Here is a 22,837-nt window from a genome sequence, read left to right as displayed (position 1 = left end):
TGCATAGAAAAACTGAAGGAGAGGTGGAGCAACTGCCCAGAGCAACCAATCAGGTTTCAGCTGTAAAATGAACCAAGAACCCTGACAACTTACACTGGATCCTCGAAAATGATGTACAAATGGTAGAATTGTACTGTCCAATTGTTCATGATGATTTTGTGTGACTCAGTTCTGTCTATACAGGGGATCTCCCCACACCAACCCCTTCTTCTTCAGCAATCCACCATATTGGAAAACCATTAGCCAACAGCCATTGTATTTTCTCATGGATACTGCAAGATTGATGCCCTACTGCTTGTCATCCCCTCTCCATATGGCTGAAGAAGCATGTCTATACACATCACTCGACAAATAGTTAAATAGTTTGGTTGAAAAGACATCCGGCCATCAAGTCCAACCAGAAAATAAAAAAAAATTAAAAACACCATCCTGAACCTGCACATATCCCAGAAGATCCAGGGGAAGGCAAAAAAAAAAACAAAAAACCCAACAGCTTACAAGGCCTGGGTCAGTTAGCTAGGTCAGATAAATCCCTAGATCAACTCTTCTGGGAATTACCTAATAATTATAGCTGTGAATGCCCTTCAATGCAAGGAAAGCCCTCTTTGCAGATCTAGAATTTGCCTTAACTACTTCCTGAGGTAAGATATTCCAGATTTTAACCACTCTCACAGTGAAGGACACCTTTCTAAATAGATGGCAAAAACTTGTTTCCTCCATATGTAAATCATGTCCCCTTGTCCGTCATAACCCTAGGGACAAAAAGCTCACCTGCAAAGCTATTGTATTGCCCTCTGATGAATTTATACATGTTAATCAGGTCACCTCTCAGTCGCTTTTTTCCCAAAGCTAAATAAGCCTAGCTTGTCCAACCTTTTTTAAGTTTTTTTTAGGGCTGCGCTGCCTTTAAATATCACTGGATACTTAACGTCAAATCTATTAGAACTTGGTTATAACAATATGAGTACTTTATACCATTCTTTTACCCCCCCCCCCCCCCAGCAAAAAAGTCTGAGGGCTCGTTTCCACTATCGCGAATCCTCATGCGTCCAACCAGGGCCGGATTTGTACCTTTTACCGCCCCAGGCCCACTGCCACCAGCCGCCCCCTATCCCCCCCCCCCCCCACTTCCCCCCACCACCACCGCTACCATCATCTCACCCCAAACTTACACACTTTCCCCAAGAAAAAAAGTCTTAAAGTGAACATTACACAAAAAATACCTTAAAGGACAACTGTAACTAGATGCATAGGGAGGCTGTCATATTTATTTCCTTTTAAGCAATACCAGTTGTCTGGCTATCCTGCTGATCCTCTGCCTCTAATACTTTTAGTCATAGCCCCTTGAACAAGCATGCAGCAAATTAGGTGTTTCTGACATTATTGTCAGATCTGTGCAAGATTGGCTGCATGCTTGTTTCTGGTGTGATTCAGACACTACTGTAGCCAAATAAATCAGCAGGGCTGCCAGGCAACTGGTATTGTTTAAAAGGAAATAAATATGGAAGCATCCATATCCCTTTCTTTACAGTTGTCCTTTAATAGATCATCCTGGTGTCCACTGTTCCTGCGCTGAGCATATTAAGACCCCTCACTGCTGCCTGGGACCCTCTTCTTCCTTGCCCAAATGTTGTGTTCCTCCCCCCTCTTAGTATATGTAGCCAGATGCTGTCCACCATTTATTATAGGCAGCCAGATACTGCCCCCCCTTAGTATAGGTAGCCAGATGCTGCCCCCCCTTAATTCTTTCCCCCTTAGTATAGGCAGCCAGATGCTTGCTGTCCCTTTCACCCCTATAGTAAAGGTAGTTAGATGCTGCCCCCCCCCCCTTTAGTATAGTTAGCCAAATGATGTATCCCCCCCCCCCCCCCCCCAGTGTAGGCAGCCAGATTGTCACCTCTCCCATTTTTGCATAGGTAGCCTGATGCTGCTCCAAACCCCTCAGTACAGACACACCTCCCCTCCTTTACTATAGGTAGCCAAATGCTGTGTTCCCTCCCCTCGCCCCCTTAGTACAGGTAGCCAGATGCTGCCCCCCCCCAACATCAGTATAGGTAGCCAGATGATGTCCCCCCTTCCCCCTCAGTATAGGTGGCCGGATGCTGTCCCCACCTCCCTTACTATAGGCTGCCAAATGCCCTCCACAAGTAACCTCCCCTCCCCCTAAGTGTAGGAAGCCCGATGCTGTCCCCATCACCTCTAGCCGACCCCAACCCCCCCCCCCCCCAGCAGCGCAGGAGCCGGTGCGGATGTCTTCATCTTCCCTTCCCCCCCTCAGTCACTTGCAGAGCGGGAGCAGAGTCAGTCACCAAACTTTCAGCGCTGAAGATTCCTCTGTCTCACTGGTCAGTGTCAGCCTCTGCAGTGCATCTCAATCCAGTAGCGTCTCTTACGTGTGACTCACCGCCGGTGATTCCCATCATGTGACCCTGGTAAAGTGTCGGTGAGTCACACGTAAGACGCTGACTGGATTGAGAGATGCACTGTGCAGAGGCTGACAGTGAGAGAGAGGAATCTTCAGCGCTGAAAGTTCGGTGACTGACACTGCTCCCGCTCTGCGAGTGACTGGTGGGGGAAGAGAGAATGAGGATAATGGACATTCGCACAGGCTCCTACTCTCCGGGAAGGGGGAGGGGCGGCTGAGCAGTTATTTGGCTGCCCGCCCCTAACAGGAAGAGGTATAGCGCTGTAACAGGATGCGCTGTGTAGCAGCGGTGATGTGGAGGCTGCGGACTTAGGAAGTGGATTTCAGGGCTGGTGACAGGTAAAGTCAACCTGTCACCACCCGCCCCTCACCTTCTGGTGGATTCTGGCGCCCTAGGCACCAGTCTTGGGGGCCTTTCCCCAAATCCGGCCCTGCGTCCAACGCATGCGGATTCGCACATGTAATGCAAGTGGATGGGCCTGTTTCCACTGTAGCGTTGTTGAGGGGCATTTTTTTCAGCGGTGAAAAAACGCACAAAAGAGCCGCAGAATTCGCCTGCGAGTGGAATGCATGAGAATCGTCGCTAATGTATTTAATAGGGAAATCGCCTGCGGCTTTGGTATGCGAATTTTCATGCGAATGCATGGAAATCAATGTAAATGCACACCGGCACTGCCATGGTTAAATTCGCATACAGCGTCAATTCATGCGAATTTTTGCATACACCCGCATGTGAAATTCGCATCCGCATGCGAATTTTTACCGTGGCAATTCGCAACGCAATAGTGGAAACGAGCCCTCACACAGTCTCCTCAGACCTTACTGCAGCCAGACACCCTCATGCAGTCTTATTAGACCAAACTGTGGCCAAAAAATCAAACAACTCTGCTCGTGGGATCGCTGCTTCACTTTTCCAAGTTTCAAATGATGCACAATGCGGAGCTGCGCTCCCCACAATTTCCTACAAAAAACAAGGTGTATTGCACATAGCGTAATTCCGTTACAAATCTTCACAAGCCCCCTGGTGACAGTGAAAAATGGTGCAGCACTCGTGAATCCTCTCCCCAATATAAATTGTGCTCACCGGATTGTAACCACCTCAGACATCAGGTGGATCTAGCGTATATACTCAATTCACCCACTGGCACTTTAAATCTTCAATCTTTCTTTAATATTCAGGATAAAAACTCCATAGCATAAAAAATATAAAAACACATAGAACCATCATAGCGTGATACTGCTTAAGCAGATATAAACCACCTGCGCAATGATTGCGCACTCACGTCTGCTGGCTTGAATAGCTGCACATCACATAATTCTAGCAGCAGGGTCTGTCCTGGCATCAGGGTAGGAAAAAAAACATTGTCCCGTATATCCCTTTCTATCACCGATTGCCCAGCCTCGCTCCAACGCTCTATCCGATAGTTCGTATTCACCGGCTCTCCTCATGCAGTGACGTCAGACGCGCTGGACGTAGCTCCGCCCTATGCGTTTCATCCAGACTCATCAGGGGCTGACGTCACTCGCACGCCACGCCCCTTACATACTGCTCTGCGAGTTGCCTATCAATTACTATGCTCTCCGTCGTATGTTTTTTTCCTCACGGGCTACAACAACATGGCTGCCATTTTCTAAACAGAGTGCTTCTCCAACCACTGCACAGAAGCACTTCGTTTTTGACAGACTGTAGTCCACAAAGGATCGGCACCACACAATATATGTATTTCAAATAGCTCTTAAACTTTTATTGCATAGTAAAAGATTGACAGGCAGCGACAGCCCGCTGTTTCGGCCTGAGAGGCCTTTATCAAGTTGCCAAGAAGTGTCAATTTGACACTTCTTGGCAACTTGATAAAGGCCTCTCATTTTTCACCATTTCTAGCACTATTAAGTATAATAAAGTATAATAGTACTAGAAATGGTAGTGATAATGATCTCTGTTAACAGAGATCATTATCACTACCATTTCTAGTACTATTATACTTTGATTGACCTCGTCCTCACCCGGGTAATAATACATATGTTTGCCCTATATTCTATAGATAATAATATGTGTATATATATATTTTTTACTTTATATTTTTGTTCTGTATTTTTACTCCATATTTTTTACTCTATATATTTTTACTCTTTGTCCTTTTAGCTGCAAATACGTTTTTACCTCTCTTGGTGACACGTTAGCCCTCCCCTGTCTTTCTTTAACCACTTGAGGACCTAGGGCTTTACCCCCCTTAAGGACCGGCCACTTTTTTTCCATTCAGACCACTGCAGCTTTCACGGTTTATTGCTCGCTCATACAACCTACCACCTAAATGAATTTTGGCTCCTTTTCTTGTCACTAATAAAGCTTTCTTTTGATGCTATTTGATTGCTCCTGCGATTTTTACTTTTTATTATATTCATCAAAAAAGACATGAATTTTGGCAAAAAAATGATTTTTTTAACTTTCTGTGCTGACAGTTTTCAAATAAAGTAAAATTTCTGTATACATGCAGCGCGAAAAATGTGGACAAACATGTTTTTGATAAAAAAAAAACCATTCAGTGTATATTTATTGGTTTGGGTAAAAGTTATAGCGTTTACAAACTATGGTGCCAAAAGTGAATTTTCCCATTTTCAAGCATCTCTGACTTTTCTGACCCCCTGTCATGTTTCATGAGGGGCTAGAATTCCAGGATAGTATAAATACCCCCCAAATGACCCCATTTTGGAAAGAAGACATCCCAAAGTATTCACTGAGAGGCATAGTGAGTTCATAGAAGATATTATTTTTTGTCACAAGTAAGCGGAAAATGACACTTTGTGAGGAAAAAAAAAAAAAAAAAAAGTTTCCATTTCTTCTAACTTGCGACAAAAAAAAATGAAATCTGCCACGGACTCACCATGCCCCTCTCTGAATACCTTGAAGGGTCTACTTTCCAAAATGGGATCATTTGTGGGGTGTGTTTACTGTCCTGACATTTTGGGGGGTGCTAAATTGTAAGCACCCCTGTAAAGCCTAAAGGTGCTCATTGGACTTTGGACCCCTTAGCGCAGTTAGGCTGCAAAAAAGTGCCACACATGTGGTATTGCCGTACTCAGGAGAAGTAGTACAATGTGTTTTGGGGTGTATTTTTACACATACCCATGCTGGGTGGGAGAAATATCTCTGTAAATGACAATTTGTTAATTTTTTTTACACACAATTGTCCATTTACAGAGATATTTCTCCCACTCAGCATGGGTATGTGTAAAAATACACCACAAAACACATTATACTACTTCTCCTGAGTACGGCGATACCACATGTGTGGCACTTTTTTGCACCCTAACTGCGCTAAAGGGCCCAAAGTCCAATGAGTACCTTTAGGATTTCACAGGTCATTTTGAGAAATTTCGTTTCAAGACTACTCCTCACGGTTTAGGGCCCCTAAAATGCCAGGGCAGTATAGGAACCCCACAAATGACCCCATTTTAGAAAGAAGACACCCCAAGGTATTCCGTTAGTAGTATGGCGAGTTCATAGAAGATTTTATTTTTTGTCACAAGTTAGCGGAAAATGACACTTTGTGAAAAAACACAATTAAAATCAATTTCCGCTAACTTTTGACAAAAAATAAAATCTTCTATGAACTCACCATACTCCTAACGGAATACCTTGGGGTGTCTTCTTTCTAAAATGGGGTCATTTGTGGGGTTCCTATACTGCCCTGGCATTTTAGGGGCCCTAAACCGTGAGGAGTAGTCTTGAAACCAAATGTCGCAAAATGACCTGTGAAATCCTAAAGGTACTCATTGGACTTTGGGCCCTTTAGCGCAGTTAGGGTGCAAAAAAGTGCCACACATGTGGTATCGCCATACTCGGGAGAAGTAGTACAATGTGTTTTGGGGTGTATTTTTACACATACCCATGCTGGGTGGGAGAAATACCTCTGTAAATGGACAATTGTGTGTAAAAAAAATCAAAAGATTGTCATTTACAGAGGTATTTCTCCCACCCAGCATGGGTATGTGTAAAAATACACCCCAAAACACATTGTACTACTTCTCCCGAGTACGGCGATACCACATGTGTGGCACTTTTTTGCACCCTAACTGCACTAAGGGGCCCAAAGTCCAATGAGTACCTTTAGGATTTCACAGGTCATTTTTGTTTCAAGACTACTCCTCACGGTTTAGGGCCCCTAAAATGCCAGGGCAGTATAGGAACCCCACTAATGACCCCATTTTAGAAAGAAGACACCCCAAGGTATTCCGTTAGGAGTATGGTGAGTTCATAGAAGTTTTTATTTTTTTGTCACAAGTTAGCGGAAATTGATTTTAATAGTTTTTTTTCACAAAGTGTCATTTTCCGCTAACTTGTGACAAAAAATAAAATCTTCTATGAACTCACCATACTCCGTACGGAATACCTTTGGGTGTCTTCTTTCTAGAATGGGGTCATTTGTGGGGTTCCTATACTGCCCTGGCATTTTAGGGGCCCTAAACCGTGAGGAGTAGTCTTGAAACCAAATGTCGCAAAATGACCTGTGAAATCCTAAAGGTACTCATTGGACTTTGGGCCCCTTAGCGTACTTAGGGTGTAAAAAAGTGCCACACATGTGGTACCGCTGTACTCAGGAGAAGTAGTATAATGCGTTTTGGGGTGTATTTTTACACATACCCATGCTAAGTGGGAGAAATATCTCTGTAAATGACAATTGTTTGATTTTTTTACACACAATTGTCCATTTACATAGAAATTTCTCCCACCCAGCATGGGTATGTGTAAAAATACACCCCAAAACACATTATACTACTTTTCCTGAGTACGGCGGTACCACATGTGTGACACTTTTTTGCAGCCTAGGTGCGCTAAGGGGCCCAACGTCCTATTCACAGGTCATTTTGAAGCATTTGTTTTCTAGACTACTCCTCGCGGTTTAGGGCCCCTAAAATGCCAGGGCAGTATAGGAACCCCACAAGTGACCCCATTTTAGAAAGAAGACACCCCAAGGTATTCCGTTAGGTGTATGGCGAGTTCATAGAAGATTTTATTTTTTGTCACAAGTTAGTGAAAAATGACACTTTGTGAAAAAAAACCAATAAAAATTAATTTCCGCTAACTTTTGACAAAAAATTAAATCTTCTATGAACTCGTCATACACCTAACATAATACCTTGGGGTGTCTTTTTTTTCTAAAATGGGGTCACTTGTGGGGTTCCTATACCGCCCTGGCATTTTACAGGCCCAAAACCGTGAGTAGTCTGGAAACCAAATGTCTCAAAATGACTGTTCAGGGGTATAAGCATCTGCAAATTTTGATGACAGGTGGTCTATGAGGGGGCGAATTTTGTGGAACCGGTCATAAGCAGGGTGGCCTTTTAGATGACAGGTTGTATTAGGCCTGATCTGATGGATAGGAGTGCTAGGGGGGTGACAGGAGGTGATTGATGGGTGTCTCAGGGGGTGGTTAGAGGGGAAAATAGATGCAATCCATGCACTGGGGAGGTGATCGGAAGGGGGTCTGAGGGTTTGGCCGAGTGATCAGGAGCCCACACGGGGCAAATTGGGGCCTGATCTGATGGGTAGGTGTGCTAGGGGGTGACAGGAGGTGATTGATGGGTGTCTCAAGGTGTGATTAGAGGGGGGAATGGATGCAAGCAATGCACTGGCGAGGTGATCAGGGCTGGGGTCTGAGGGCATTCTGAGGGTGTGGGCGGGTGATTGAGTGCCCTAGGGGCAGATAGGGGTCTAATCTGATAGGTAGCAGTGACAGGGGGTGATTGATGGGTAATTAGTGGGTGTTTAGGGTAGAGAATAGATGGAAACACTGCGCTTGGGTGGTGATCTGATGTCGGATCTGCGGGCGATCTATTGGTGTGGGTGGGTGATCAGTTTGCCCGCAAGGGGCAGGTTAGGGGCTGATTGATGGGTGGCAGTGACAGGGGGTGATTGATGGGTGGCAGTGACAGGGGGTGATTGATGGGTGGCAGTGACAGGGGGTGATTGATGGGTGATTGATAGGTGATTGACAGGTAATCAGTGGGTTATTACAGGGGAGAACAGATGTAAATATTGCACTGGCGAATTGATAAGGGGGGGTCTGAGGGCAATCTGAGCGTGTAGGCGGGCGATTGGGTGCCCGCAAGGGGCAGATTAGGGTCTGATCTGATAGGTAACAGTGACAGGTGGTGATAGGGAGTGATTGATGGGTAATTAGTGGGTGTTTAGAGGAGAGAATAGATGGAAACACTGCGCTTGGGTGGTGATCTGATGTCGGATCTGCGGGCGATCTATTGGTGTGGGTGGGTGATCAGATTGCCCGCAAGGGGCAGGTTAGGGGCTGATTGTTGGGTGGCAGTGACAGGGGGTGATTGATGGGTGATAGGTGATTGGCAGGTGATTGACAGGTGATCAGTGGGTTATTACAGGGAAGGACAGATGTAATTAATGCACTGGCGAATTGATAAGGGGGGGGGGGTCTGAGGGCAATCTGAGCGTGTGGGCGGGTGATTGGGTGCCCGCAAGGGGCAGATTAGGGTCTGATCTGATAGGTAACAGTGACAGGTGGTGATAGGGGGTGATTGATGGGTAATTAGTGGGTGTTTAGAGAAGATAACAGATGTAAACGATACATTTGGGAGGTAATCTGACGGCGGGTTTGCGGGCGATCTAATGGTGTGGGTGGGTGATCAGATTGCCCGCAAGGGGCAGGTTAGGGGCTGATTGATGGGTGGCAGTGACAGGGGGTGACAGGGGGTGATTGATGGGTGATAGGTGATTGGCAGGTGATTGACAGGTGATCAGTGGGTTATTACAGGGAAGAACAGATGTAATTAATGCACTGGTGAATTGATAAGGGGGGGTCAGAGGGCAATCTGAGCGTGTGGGCGGGTGATTGGGTGCCCGCAAGGGGCAGATTAGGGTCTGATCTGATAGGTAAAAGTGACAAGTGGTGATAGGGGGTGATTGATGGGTGATTGATGGGTAATTAGTGGGTGTTTAGAGGAGAGAATAGATGTAAACAATGGATTTGGGAGGTGATCTGATGTCGGATCTGTGGGCGATCTATTGGTGTGGGGGGGTGATCAGATTGCCCGCAAGGGGCAGGTTAGGGGCTGATTGATGGGTGGCAGTGACAGGGGGTGATTGACGGGTGATTGATGGGTGATTGACGGGTGATTGACAGGTGATTGACAGGTGATTGACAGGTGATCAGGGGGATAGATGCATACAGTAAACAGGGGGGGGTGGTCTGGGGGGGGGGGGTCTGGGGAGAATCTGAGGGGTGGGGGTGATCAGGAGGGGGCAGGGAGCAGGGGGGGGGATAAAAAAAAAATAGCGTTGACAGATAGTGACAGGGAGTGATTGATGGGTGATTAGGGGGGTGATTGGGTGCAAACAGGGGTCTGGGGGGTGGGCAGGGGGGGGGTCTGATGGGTGCTGTGGGCGATCTGGGGCAGGGGGGGGAGAAATCAGTGTGCTTGGGTGCAGACTAGGGTGGCTGCAGCCTGCCCTGGTGGTCCCTCGGACACTGGGACCACCAGGGCAGGAGGCAGCATGTATAATACACTTTGTAAACATTACAAAGTGTATTATACACTTTGTATGCGGCGATCGCGGGGTTAACATCCCGCCGGCGCTTCCGTATAGCCGGCGGGATGTTGCGGCGAGCGAACGGTGACAGGCGCCGGCGGAGGATCGCGTCACGGATGACGCGATCGCTCCGCCCATGCCCTTAAATGGACCGCCGCCTCTGTGGGTGAGGCCGTCCTGCAGGGCTCCACTTCCCCGCCGCCCCTGTGTAGTGGGCGGTCGGGAAGTGGTTAAATTTAGACTCAATACTGAATCAACAGGTAGCTACCATTTATTATTATATACCACTTGGTCCCATTAAGGAACATATTAATTTACATGAATTTATTCACCTGATCAAATGTACCTCTATTTATAACTGTTGCATAAAAAGCAAAAGGAATACAGTGGCCAGTAGACCTAATAGGCTAAATCCCGAGTTTTCTACATGAAAATGTTCTGCATAAAATCACTTTGCATAGAATTGCATGATTTAAGAGTGTTGCATAATAAGTACCTCTGAATATGTTTTGATGTTCATATAGTTATGTTTTGACATTGAATTGTTTGTGAACATGAGTGATACTCACAAAACCTGCCTTACACTATGTCCTCTGACACTTTGTTTTCAGCTGTATGCTCCTTTTTGATTGGCTTGATGAAGCGGGATTGAGCCCGTGAAACGCATTGCCTATTTTTACTGTGGAGTATAAATAAATTGTTATTTGACTGTTGATGCCACAGTCCTTCCTTTGTTTGCTTTGTCTGCATGGATGGGATAGGCCCACCACTGCCCCATCGGGTTTTAAGCTCGTTTAAGTGACTTTTATTCTATTGGCGCCTCTGGAAAGCTTCTACATATTGCTAAGTCCACCCTTGGTGGAGGGTTGTACCCATCTTCTTCCCATCTACAGAGAGTGACTTTTAATCCTGAGTGGGGTCAGGTTAATCTCCCCACCTGCCTTCACAGTGGTTGCCTAATGGTAACCCTGGTTTGTGAGTATTAAATTGTTATATTACTCAGTATTAATTATCATCTATACAATATCACACTATTGGGCTCTTGGTGTCCCCCCTCCCTTTATTTCTTGGTAAGTGAGCACTTCCATTCCTCTGATTAATTTAGTCTTTGTACCCATTCCAGGTTTTTTCATGTACACCTGGAGCGCCACTTCCAGGGGCAGTATGCCTAAGCAAAGCCCTCAGCCCTTCAGCTTCGATCGTGGTAGATCCATTCAGTCAGCCCCTGAGAATTATGAACCAGGACGGACACCTTTACTAGAGGACCAGAGGTTCCCATCTCAACTCATTCAAGGTTCCTTCCCCCGAGAGACCAGGCCGGGGTTCCCAGTAACATGCCTCCCTGAGACTGATAAGAACAGATACTACACTTGATCTTAGCCAGAATGTCACCTCAAACCATCCACAAAAAATTATTATGGCTGACAAATGTATTTATTGTGCACTCTACATAGCTTAACCACTTACCACTACTGGTTGTATTCCCCTTATGGACCAGAGCAATTTTTACATTTCAGCGCTCCTCCCATTTAGTCACAAATAAAATTATCACCACTTTTCACACCTAAACGATCTATACATTGTTTTCTTTTCTCCACACAACGGGCTTTCTTTGGGTGGTACTTTTTGCTAATAATTATTTTATTCTATATGCGTTTCAACAGGACTAAGAAAAAAATAAAAACGGTTATTTTGCAGTTTTCAGTCATTATAGTCTTAAAATAAAACATGCTACTGTTGATAAAACTCACATATTTTATTTGCCCCGATTATTACAACATTTAAATTATGCCTCTAGTACAATGTATGGCAACACTATTTTATTTAGAAAAAAAAGGTATGTTTTTTTCCTGTTTTGTGATTTTTATTCTATATCACTAATTTCAAGTAGAGATGGCCTGAACCGTTCACCGGGCGAACATCTCTGGGCCTTGTACTACTTCCGGGTCGCTATGACCCGGAGTAGCAGAGGCGCTTCTAAAGACTGACATTCCAGCAAACTGCCTAGGGCGCTGAGCAGTCTGGGAAGCGCATTCCAGGAAAAAAAAAATGTTTATTTTACTGATTAATTAAGGGTTCAGAGAAAAACTTTCTATTCTGTGCACAAGGGTTCTGATGACTGCAACTGCTGGCTGAGCCACTGGATAACAAGTTTTGTAGACAGACTTGCACCAAATCCCCTATTCATTGTTATCTGGGGATCTCCTGCTCTGAGCACTTCTACTGTCCCGCCCCTCCCTGTGCCAGAGAGGAAAAGTAAACACAGCAGAAGAGCTTGTAATAACAAGGCATGCAAGACATGTCAGGAGTGCAGAGCTCCATGCTAGAGAACATCAATCCCCAGACAGTTACATCTGTCCTTTGCAGCACTAGGGACATTTGTATTCCCTCACCAGACCTGATCATCTGAATATGATGGCTTTCAGACTGATAAGGTGCTGCTGTGTGAATAGCAGGACAACTAGCTAAATTAACAGCTTTAGTCACTGATTGAGCACACAAAAGGTTAAATTCTGGCTGCAGCTCGGGGAGGGGGAAGCACAGCGGGAGACCAGGTCATCAGGATGTGAATATAGTGACTTGCTGTATAAGGTGCTGCTCAGGCTGCCTATGCCTTGACCAAATCATAGACTGCACATGGGGAACTACAGGTACCACTAGCATCTCCTACTGTGATTATGTATGTGTCATGTATGGAATTATAGATCACCTTCACAAAGAAATGCTGGTAATTGTAGATCTCCCAGTGGTTCATAAGGATCTTACAAAGGTACAATAATGGATAATTGTTCATATACAAGTGATAATTAAGTATTTCTATAGCACTGACATCTCCTGCAGCACTTTACAGAGTACATAGCCATGTCACTGACTGTCCTCAGAGGAGCTCACACTCTAATCCTACCATAGTCATAGTCTAATGTCCTACCATATCATTATTATGTATTTATATAGCACTGACATCTTCTGCAGCACATTACAGAGTACATAGTCATGTCACTGAATGTCCTCAGAGGAGCTCACAATCTAATCCTACCGTAGTCATATTCTAATGTCCTACCATATTATTATTATGCATTTCTATAGCACTGACATCTCCTGCAGCACATTACAGGGTACATAGTCATATCACTGACTGTCCTCAGAGGAGCTCACACTCTAATCCTACCATAGTCATAGTCTAATGTCCTACCATATTATTATTATGTATTTATAAAGCACTGACATCTTCTGCAGCACATTACAGAGTACATAGTCATGTCACTGACTGTCCTCAGAGGAGCTCACACTCTAATCCTATCATGGTCTAATGTCCTACCACATTATTATTATGTATTTATATAGCACTGATATCTCCTGCAGCACTTTTCAGAGTACATAGTCATGTCACTAACTGTCCTCAGGGGATCTCAGTCTAATCCTACCGTAGTCATAGTCTAATGCCCTACCATATTATTATGTGTTTAGTAGTGACAACTTCTGCAGCACTGTACAGAGTACATAGTCATGCCACTGACTGTCCTCAGGGGATCTCACAGTCTAATCCTACCGTAGTCATAGTCTAATGCCCTACTATATTATTAATATGTGTTTATATAGCACTGACATCTTCTGCAGCACGTTACAGAGTACATAGTCATGTCACAGACTGGCCTCAGAGGAGCTCACAGTCTAATCCCTACCATAGTTAAAGTCTAATATTTTCAATATAGGATTGTTTTGGGGGAAACCAGTTGACTAGTTAGTGTGTTTTAGGGATGTTGGGGAATATGAAGTGCCTAAATGAATTCCTGGGGAAGATAATAACTCCATGCAGATTTTGCCCTAACCAATGTTCAAACCTAGGACTCAGCACTATAATACTGTACAATAGTGCTATCCAGTACGCCTCTATTCTGCTCATATCTATCTGTTCATGCATGTCATCAATTTTGACCTTCTACCACCCTTCCTCCCTCCATTCTACTTCTCTTACACTACCAACACACTGTGCTTATTTCAAGAATGGGTTATGAATTACTAAACTATTGCACCAGTTGACTATGTCAACCCTTCAATGTCATGATATACCCACTCCAGTACTATCCTGACAGGCGGTAACATATCTGAATATCCAATAATGTGTGTGAAAAAGTGTTCTGGAATCAGGGGCACCTGATCCGCCAGGCCATACAGGCTGTCACCTGGAGCGACGTGGGGGGGAAGGGGGGGGGAGAGACTAGGCCTCCCCCTAGCCAGATAGTGTGTCCTCCCAGTTGGTAAACTGGCTTGTGCCATCTGATAGACGCAGCACCAGTTCACCTGTCGGCCGCAGGCCCGTGGAGTCTGTGGCAGGCAGAGCAGGGTATGGTGCTGCATTACGATTATTTTCCAGTGAAACGCAGCCGCATCACAATTATTTTCATAGGGAGGCACCACAAGGGGGAGGATGGGGGAGCGTGTCGGGGCGCCATGGAGGGGGGGCACCACAGGTTTTCTCGCCTGGAGTGCCAAGATGGCTAGAGGCACCCCTGCGGAGTAGTACGCCTGCACTGCCCGGCGGAGCGCGTCCTAGATCGCGCTCCTGTTGCCGGGCACTCTCTGTGCATGAGCGCATGAGCGTGACGTCGTTCATGACGTCACGCACATGCGCAGAAAGTGCCCGGCAACAGGAGCGCGATTTAGGACGCGCTCCGCCGGGCCGCGCAGGCGTACTACTCCGGGTCATAGCGACCCGGAAGTAGTACAAGGCCCAGTGATGCAGAGATGTTCCGTTCGCGACATCTCTGATTACAAGCCCTTATTTGATAACAGTGATATACCCTTATACATACATATTAAAAAAGTCCCTAAGGTAACTATTTGTGTTTCTTTATAAAGAGAGCCTGAGGTGGGCTCATGAAATAAAAAAAAACCAAAAAGACAAAAAACAAACAAACTAGGCTACCTGATCCAGGGGACGGAGCAGATCAGGTAGCCTCCAAAACCGCTGCTCCTGTTGGCCAAAATGGCCCACTTTCATTTTTTGTGACCTCTGGGTCACGATGCTGGAATGAGAGATTAATTCTCTCATTCACAGTGTGCAGGGAGGCGGGTGAGGGGTAGGGGAGCGTGGCCAGGGAGAGAGCTGCCCATTGGCAGCTCTGGAAACCCTGCAGGAACACCCCGGTGGGCACTTTGAACAGGGAATCCCTCTCCCGCGTTTACCTCCGAGATTGCGACAAATTTTAATCTCGGGGGGCTATAGCGCAGCAGGGGGGGGGGGCTTGGGCAGAGAGCAGCATTGTGGGGACGCAGAGGCATGTCATGAGGCAAAGAGAGCTGGATTAAGGCCAAATGGGGCCCTAAGCAAAGTAGCAAATTTGGGCCCCCTTCCCTAAACCTTCTCCGCTCCCCAACATTCTATGCATCAATTCAGACATAAAGTGAGAGGGATATGGAAGGCTGACACACACATACATTTGTACTTTTCACCGCCCAAGGCCTGCTGTCACCGCCCCCACCCCACCCCAGCTAACAACATCCTCACCAATAACTAGCCCTTCAGCGCTGCATACACAGGAATCTGTACCCTCCTGTGCCATTCATCATCCATCCGCACCCCTCCCTTGCCTGAAGGCTAGTGATCCCTCTGTACAGCAGCAGTCTCTGAATTCTCCCGAGAGAAAATTTCAAAATCCCAAATGGGTGACAATTATTGCATGTTACGGTAAACCTCAGGGCAATGCAGAGGCGTCCCACTAAGGAATTATCTATATACAAATAATATCTAAGGTATTTGTATATAGTCATATATTTGAGAGCAAAAACCAAGGGGATACTGTTTAAGCTATCCCTTTGGTTTTTGCTCTCTTTCTAATAAACAATTTTTGGTTCACTGCAGGATTGCTTAAAGGCCCATACCCAATATGTAATTTTTCCAATGACTGGAGATTTGAGTGACAAGTGATCGTTTCTGTGATCACACGATGTTGGTACAGATGCACAATTAAACGAGCGACGTTTGGAGATTGCGGTGCCCTCTGATTGTGATCCTGTTGCTGGGAGCATATTGTGCATTGACAGTTCCCAAAGATGGTTATTGCACTTATGCAAAACACTCCTGGCTAAGGGATCATGATGGGGGTGTGTGTAGCTGGGACCGCACATGTGCCATGCCCCACAATCCAGCTGGATTGCAGATTCTGCCAGGGCAGAATGGAGGGGACCACAACGGACTACAGGGGGCTGGAAGCAGCCCCAGGTAAGCATAAATACTTGTGGTCATTTTGTTTCAGTCAGCCAGGTTTACCTTAAAAAGGGAAAGAGTGAGTGAGTTTGAGTGTGGGTTACAACACACTCAGGCAGGGGAAACAAATGAAATCAAAGCTTTCTCCTTCCTTCACACACTATGGCCTCAATTCACTAAGCTTAACTCCTGTCTTTAATAACTCTTCTGAGCTGTTTTACAGTTATCACAATTATATCACTATGGTGATAACTGTAAAACAGCTCAGAAGAGTTATCAAAGACAGGAGTTAAGCTTAGTGAATTGAGGCCATATATGTCAGCCCCAGGAGCCAGGCAACTGCAAGACCTCTGACCTGGTGTAAAGATTGCAAAGATTACAGAATTCTGACTGAGCAACTGTACCTGGCCACCGACAGCCTGCTGAGAGCTATAGTTACGTAGTTACATAGTTATTTTGGTTGAAAAAAGACATACGTCCATCGAGTTCAACCAGTATAAAGTACAACACCAGCCTGCTCCCTCACATATCCCTGTTGATCCAGAGGAAGGCGAAAAAACCCCCACAAGGCATGGTCCAACTAGCCCCAAAAGGGAAAAACTCCTTCTCGACCCCAGATGGCAATCAGACAAAATCCCTGGATCAACATCATTAGGCATTACCTAGTAATTGTAGCCATGGATGTCTTTCAACGCAAGGAAAGCATCCAAGCCCCGCTCCACTGACGTCACTTCCTGCAACGCTGCCCACTGTATTGTACGTGGCCGGCGGTGCAGGAAGTGACGTCAGTGGAGCGCACGTTGGAACGAGGAAGAGGTGAGTGATCCCCCGCCCGTGCCTCTTACTGTCGGCTGCTTACTCGCTATTTAAGGCTGGTGGGGAGCGCAGATCGGGGGGCCCAGGTAAGGGGGGGTTCAACCAATACCCCCGTCCTGCCCGCTACCCCTCCAGCTCGGTGGCCCCCCGGGGTCACTGCATCCTCCTGCTGTCAGCAACACGCTCTACATTTCTCCCTCTCTTTTATCCTCTCCACAGGTTGCTTCTCACGAAACTTTCATATTCATACAACCGCGCTATACATTTCATACTCCAACTACCCATAAATCTAAATCCCACCCTATCCTCCGCTCTCTCTGCCTCCTACTACTCCTTGCTGCAGGTGACATTTCACCAAACCCCGGACCCTCTCTGCCGGCTCGCTCCTCACTCTTGCACACTAATCGCACTGCTAACAGCCAACCACATGCACACCGAAACTGCCACAACCTTATTAATATTCCTCTTCTCCCCCCTCCTCCCCCACCTGCTCTGTGGAATGCCCGCTCAGTCTGCAACAAACTTCCTTTCATCCATGACCTTTTCAATTCCAACGCCTTCACCTTCTTTGGGGTCACAGAAACATGGCTGACGCCTTCTGACACGGTCTCACCTGCCGCCCTCTCTCATGGGGGATTCCACTTTAGTTACACGCCTAGAAGTGGGAATAAACATGGCGGTGGTGTGGGCACTCTTTACTCTGATAGATGCTCCTTCAAGCCACTCACCCCCATTCCTTCTCTTTCTCTACCTTCCTTTGAAGTCCATGCAGTCCGTCTATACTCTCCCTCTAACCTCCAGATCGCAATAATCTATCGCCCTCCTGGCCCTGCTTCCTTCTTCCTAGATCACTTCTCTGCATGGCTCCTCCAGTTCCTGTCCTCCGATATCCCTACCATCATTATGGGCGACTTTAACATTCATGTTGACACCAACAATTCTGCCGCCACTAAACTTCTGTCACTTACTTCCTCCTACGGCCTGTCTCAGTGGTCCACTGCTCCAACTCACTCTAATGGTCATACACTTGACCTCATTTTCACTAGTCTCGGTAAGGCACATCCGCTGAAAGCCCGGGGAGATGGATCCACATGCGCGGTGGCCTGCAGCGCGGTCTCCGATGGCCTGGAGGTTCCGTCTCTCGGGTTGGTGGGCGGGGCCTAAACTCAGCATGCTGAGCCATTACGCGTTCCGGCGCTCTGCGCCTTCATCAGAACTGGGAGGATCTGATGAAGGCGCAGAGCGCTGAAACATGTAATGACGCTATCAGCATGCTGAGTTTAGGCCCCGCCCCAAGAGTCGGAACCGCCAAGCCAAGGGAGACTGCGCTGCAGGCCACATCATACCACCCATCACATCACATCACCCATACCCAGTGTTGGAGCTGCGCCAGTATAGAATTTACGACAGAAGCAATCAAGGACTTTATGGAAGTGGTCACATTCTTATAGTGAAAGTGCAAAGATTGTGCGTTTTTTCTTTAGCTGCATGCTTGTTTCTGGTGAGGTTCAAACACTACTGTAACAAAATAGATCAGCAGGGCTGCCAGGCAACTGGTATGGTTTAAAAGGAAATAAATATGGCAGCCTCCATATTCTTGTCACTACTGTTGTCCTTTAAAATGTTCTAATTCTTTCTTGGTAGCTGTTCATATAATACTTGTGCATGGTGGTGAGGGTTTCTTTGTGACCAAATCAAGCACTACAGTATAGTGTGGTGCGGTCAGAGCAAGGATGTGAGTTGATAACAGCAGGGGCTGGTATGTCAGTCCATTCAAAGGTTTCAGGGAGGGGCAGAGCAGGATCATCCACCAGGCAACCTAGGCAAGTGCTTGAGGCCTAGTGGATGTGAAGCGGCCCTACTTGCCACCTTCTTCCACACCTCTCTCCACTTCAGCTTACCCAAATGCCTAGAAGGGGGCTCCTGAATCGACTACCTTGCCTAGGACCTCATTACATCTTAATACATTCCTGGGGAGGGGCTTTGCTTATACACTGTTGCTGATTTGCAGAGTGGAGAAACATGTGGACACAGAGCTACCTGTGTTAGATGTTTTAGATTTCTGAACCATGTGGGTCACACTGCAGGCAGAGATCCAGCTTAAACAAACGCATTGGGAAGTGTTGCTAACATCAACCAGATTACAACTGTCATTTTTCTAGTAATTTAGAAATGATTGGTTGTAGATGTGTGCTCTTAATATTTGTACTGTGCTGTTTTGGCTTTAAAAATGAGCCCAATCAGAAGAATATACAATGGATAAAAAGACACATGCAACCCCAAGGTAAAATTTTCCAGCCCCATGTGAACTACCTATAGTGAGTACATGAATTACACATAGAAAGATATTGAACAGTAGTTTTTATGGCAACATACACAATGATAATCCAAACAAAACCAAGTTTCAGTTTGTTATGTGTGTTTTTTTTTTTCACTTTTTATTACCAGCTCAAATAGTTTACGTTTAAAGAAATCTACACAGAGCTTGACTGGGAACAAAATAAGATCATCACAGCTGTAGGAAACATTAGTTGGTTATTTAATAAATATCAACTCAATTTGGGAACACAGCATGGGGATGGTTACATTGTTAAACATGTGTAGCAAGAAAGATGAATGGTTTTGGTCTCTTGATTAGAATGGGAACCTAATTTATGGATACGAACCTGATCCTTCAGGAATTTCTGGAACACTGTGTTTTATGGCACAAAGCACAGTATGGAGCAGACAAGTAAAGCAAACATGATAAGCAACATACACATTGAAACATTAAGCAATTTAAGAGCTCTCCACTGCCACCTAGAGCCCGATGTTGACAGTAACAGGTTATCTTTACAGTACATTTATTGGCAGGTTCAGATCCAGAAATTAACTATGGATGCAGTATGTACATGCAAACATAACAATGTCCTTAATTGGGTTAGTAAACTAAAATATTGCAACATTGTAAATTGATTTTCTATTTTGGTTTTAAAAGAGTCATAAGGTGCAAACATTATCCAATAGGCATTTAAGTTCTCAGTGGCATTGCTGTGAAAATGTTCAAATCAATACTATGGCAATATTTTTCAGCACAAAGCCCTAGGAAATTAAAGGGACACAAACTTTAAAATAAACATAGCCAAACAGTCTCTCCTGCAGAATAACGTATACATTGCAAACATTTTTACATTCCTCCTCTGTAGTTTTTGTGCAAATTTACCATGGTTGACTCCTCCGTTTATGGTCTGCAACCACCGTTTTGCACATTGAGGGACCATAGTAATTGAATTCATGTCCACGCAACCACAGTTACATCATGTACATCTCTGTTACTGGCTTACTCCCTGTAGTTGCCCTGACCAAATGCTCCTACTGTCTTCTCAAGAGTGGGGGCGGGTACAAAGTCAGCTGGTTGCTGCTTAGCAGAATAAGTTGCTTTCCAACCTTGCCAACTGTTGCCCTTTGCCTTTCAGGGCAATAAAAAAATAATTTGCATATTCGGCAATGATGCATCATGGGAAAACATGCTTGCTCACTTATAACTGAATTATTTTAAATACCTTCTGTTTTATAAATGCAAAATAATATTTAGCTCTGAGAGGAAATACAGATATTATAAATTGAAAATGAATGAACTAGGAAGTTATTCGTCATAATTTGCTCTAAAAACATTGAAAATATCCTAACCTATTCTTTAATAGAAAGTACAAAGGTTCCAGAACAATAAGGACTTGATTTACTCATGCATCTTGGGGAGCCTGAAAAACATCCTCTGCTTTTAGGTGGCAAGGGATACACCACAGTGAAGACTGCAAGGAGAACTTTCCATACATATATACTGTATAAAGTTTTTGTTGCAGACAAATGTACACAATTGACCATTGGATGGATTGACCATTCATTCTGTAAGCTTTCAGCACCATTATTATGGTCTGATACCATCCAGGCAAAGGCATACTCATACCATCTAATAGCAGACAATTAAAAAAAATAAAATTGTCCAGGGCAGTTTTGCTGGACCACTTATGACCTCTGATCTCCAGCCAGAAGATCCTTTAGTAAATCAAATCCCAAATTTGCTAATCATTTAAATATTACACCAATTAAAAACATGGGGTTGAAGTTCTTATAAGATCATACACAGAGCATCCATGACCACATTGGCCATCACAATGCAACCTCTCATACCTTAAAGGAGAACAACAATATGGATAAAAATGACAATTACATCTGTCACAATTCTGACTGTCAGAAAAGATTCACACTGCCTTTTATGAAATGGTTGGTTTGGTCCTGCTACTTGCTACAGAAACAGGATTCTGTTGGACCATACATTTTATGTCTTGCTATTGGTCCAAAACTTGATAGAATACTTTTGTTTTAATCTTCAAACACCGCATCTGAAAACAAATCATCATCATCACATACAAGCTGTAACTCTTATACTGTGTGTGGAGTTCTCCTTTAGAGGTATTATAATAGCGGCATAGAGGCATAAGAGTCTCATCCCTAAGTGGAAGTCTTCAGGTGTCCATACACAGGGCAGACAACAGCCTATCCTCAAATGAAATCCATATTGCTGCACTTCCTAGTGTGGCCCACAGATAATCCATACTGCTGCATTTCCTGATTTGGCCCATAGATGTTTGTCGTTAATGTGCAGTGGGAGTCGAGCACTCCACAGGAGGGAAAGATCAGCTATCAGTAGTAAGGGCATTTTCATGTGAATGTTTCCACAAAAGCCTGTTACTGCACATCTACACTGCCTTTTAGAAACTGCTCAAACTGGTTGCATTACTTGAGCTGACTGAACTATGTATATTAACAACTCATCGTTTTAATTACTAATAATTAGGAATTACGCAGGTTCCATGGTAAATAAGAGAATTAATGATACAATTCTATTAATGATAAAATTAGAGAACGATGGCCTCTAGGGTACGTCATGGAGCAATGTGCGCACGACATCACGCAGCGGGTGGGGGAGCAGTTTGCACAATGGGATCAGCCATCCCTGGGGGTCAGTTAATCTGCCAGGCACATGTCTGATTATCGGCTGAGGTGGTCATTATTGGCCACCTTGGCCGACTTTAAACAAGCCTGTGTACGATGAAGTGTGTCAACCCAGTTCCATAACAGAACTGATCCTAATAATTGTTTGACTGTTCTAAACGTTTACCACAGCTTGAGACACGCATGAGTGTCAGAATAAATAATTATCTAGTTAATGCTTTTTTTCATGTGACACATATAAATATGTAGTCAGGGTTCAATTCCGTATCTGAAAAATCCTGATAAGGTCTCTTTCACACTTACACCAATCTGTTGCATTTCACAACAACGTTACATTCTGTTGCAGAAGCAGTGATAGTCCCACGGGGGTTATCACATTGATCGGCGGGTACCATCGGGATGACAGAAGAGCTCCAGTGCTTCGTACGCATTTAAGCAGGAAGTGAGGCAGACTTTTATTGTAAAGCATTTCTCACTGTATGGCTGCACTGGTACTGTGGGACCTGCTTTCAGAAGCCATTTACTGACAGGACTACTTTATGGCTGCATTTACTTATCAGTGAGGGTTACGCTGTAGTCTGACCCAGTCCGACCCGGACAAACTGTCACTTGCATACCTGATATTTAACTCTTTCAGGCAGAGAAAGAAAAAAAAAGGAACACAGGCTAGTTATTTGTGTGCTAGGCACTGTACATACACGTCTATCTTATGTCACGTCACCTCGGTTGTCCTTTAAGTTTTCATTAAGACTAACCTAGTGTGATACATGGTTGTTGGTAAATTATTATAATTGCATAGGCTTACTAAAAAAAAGATTTTTATTTGTCTAAACCT

The sequence above is a fragment of the Hyperolius riggenbachi genome, chromosome 2 (assembly GCF_040937935.1).
Source record: "Hyperolius riggenbachi isolate aHypRig1 chromosome 2, aHypRig1.pri, whole genome shotgun sequence".
Taxonomy (NCBI): domain Eukaryota; kingdom Metazoa; phylum Chordata; class Amphibia; order Anura; family Hyperoliidae; genus Hyperolius; species Hyperolius riggenbachi.
Note: the sequence above shows the minus strand (reverse complement) of the source record.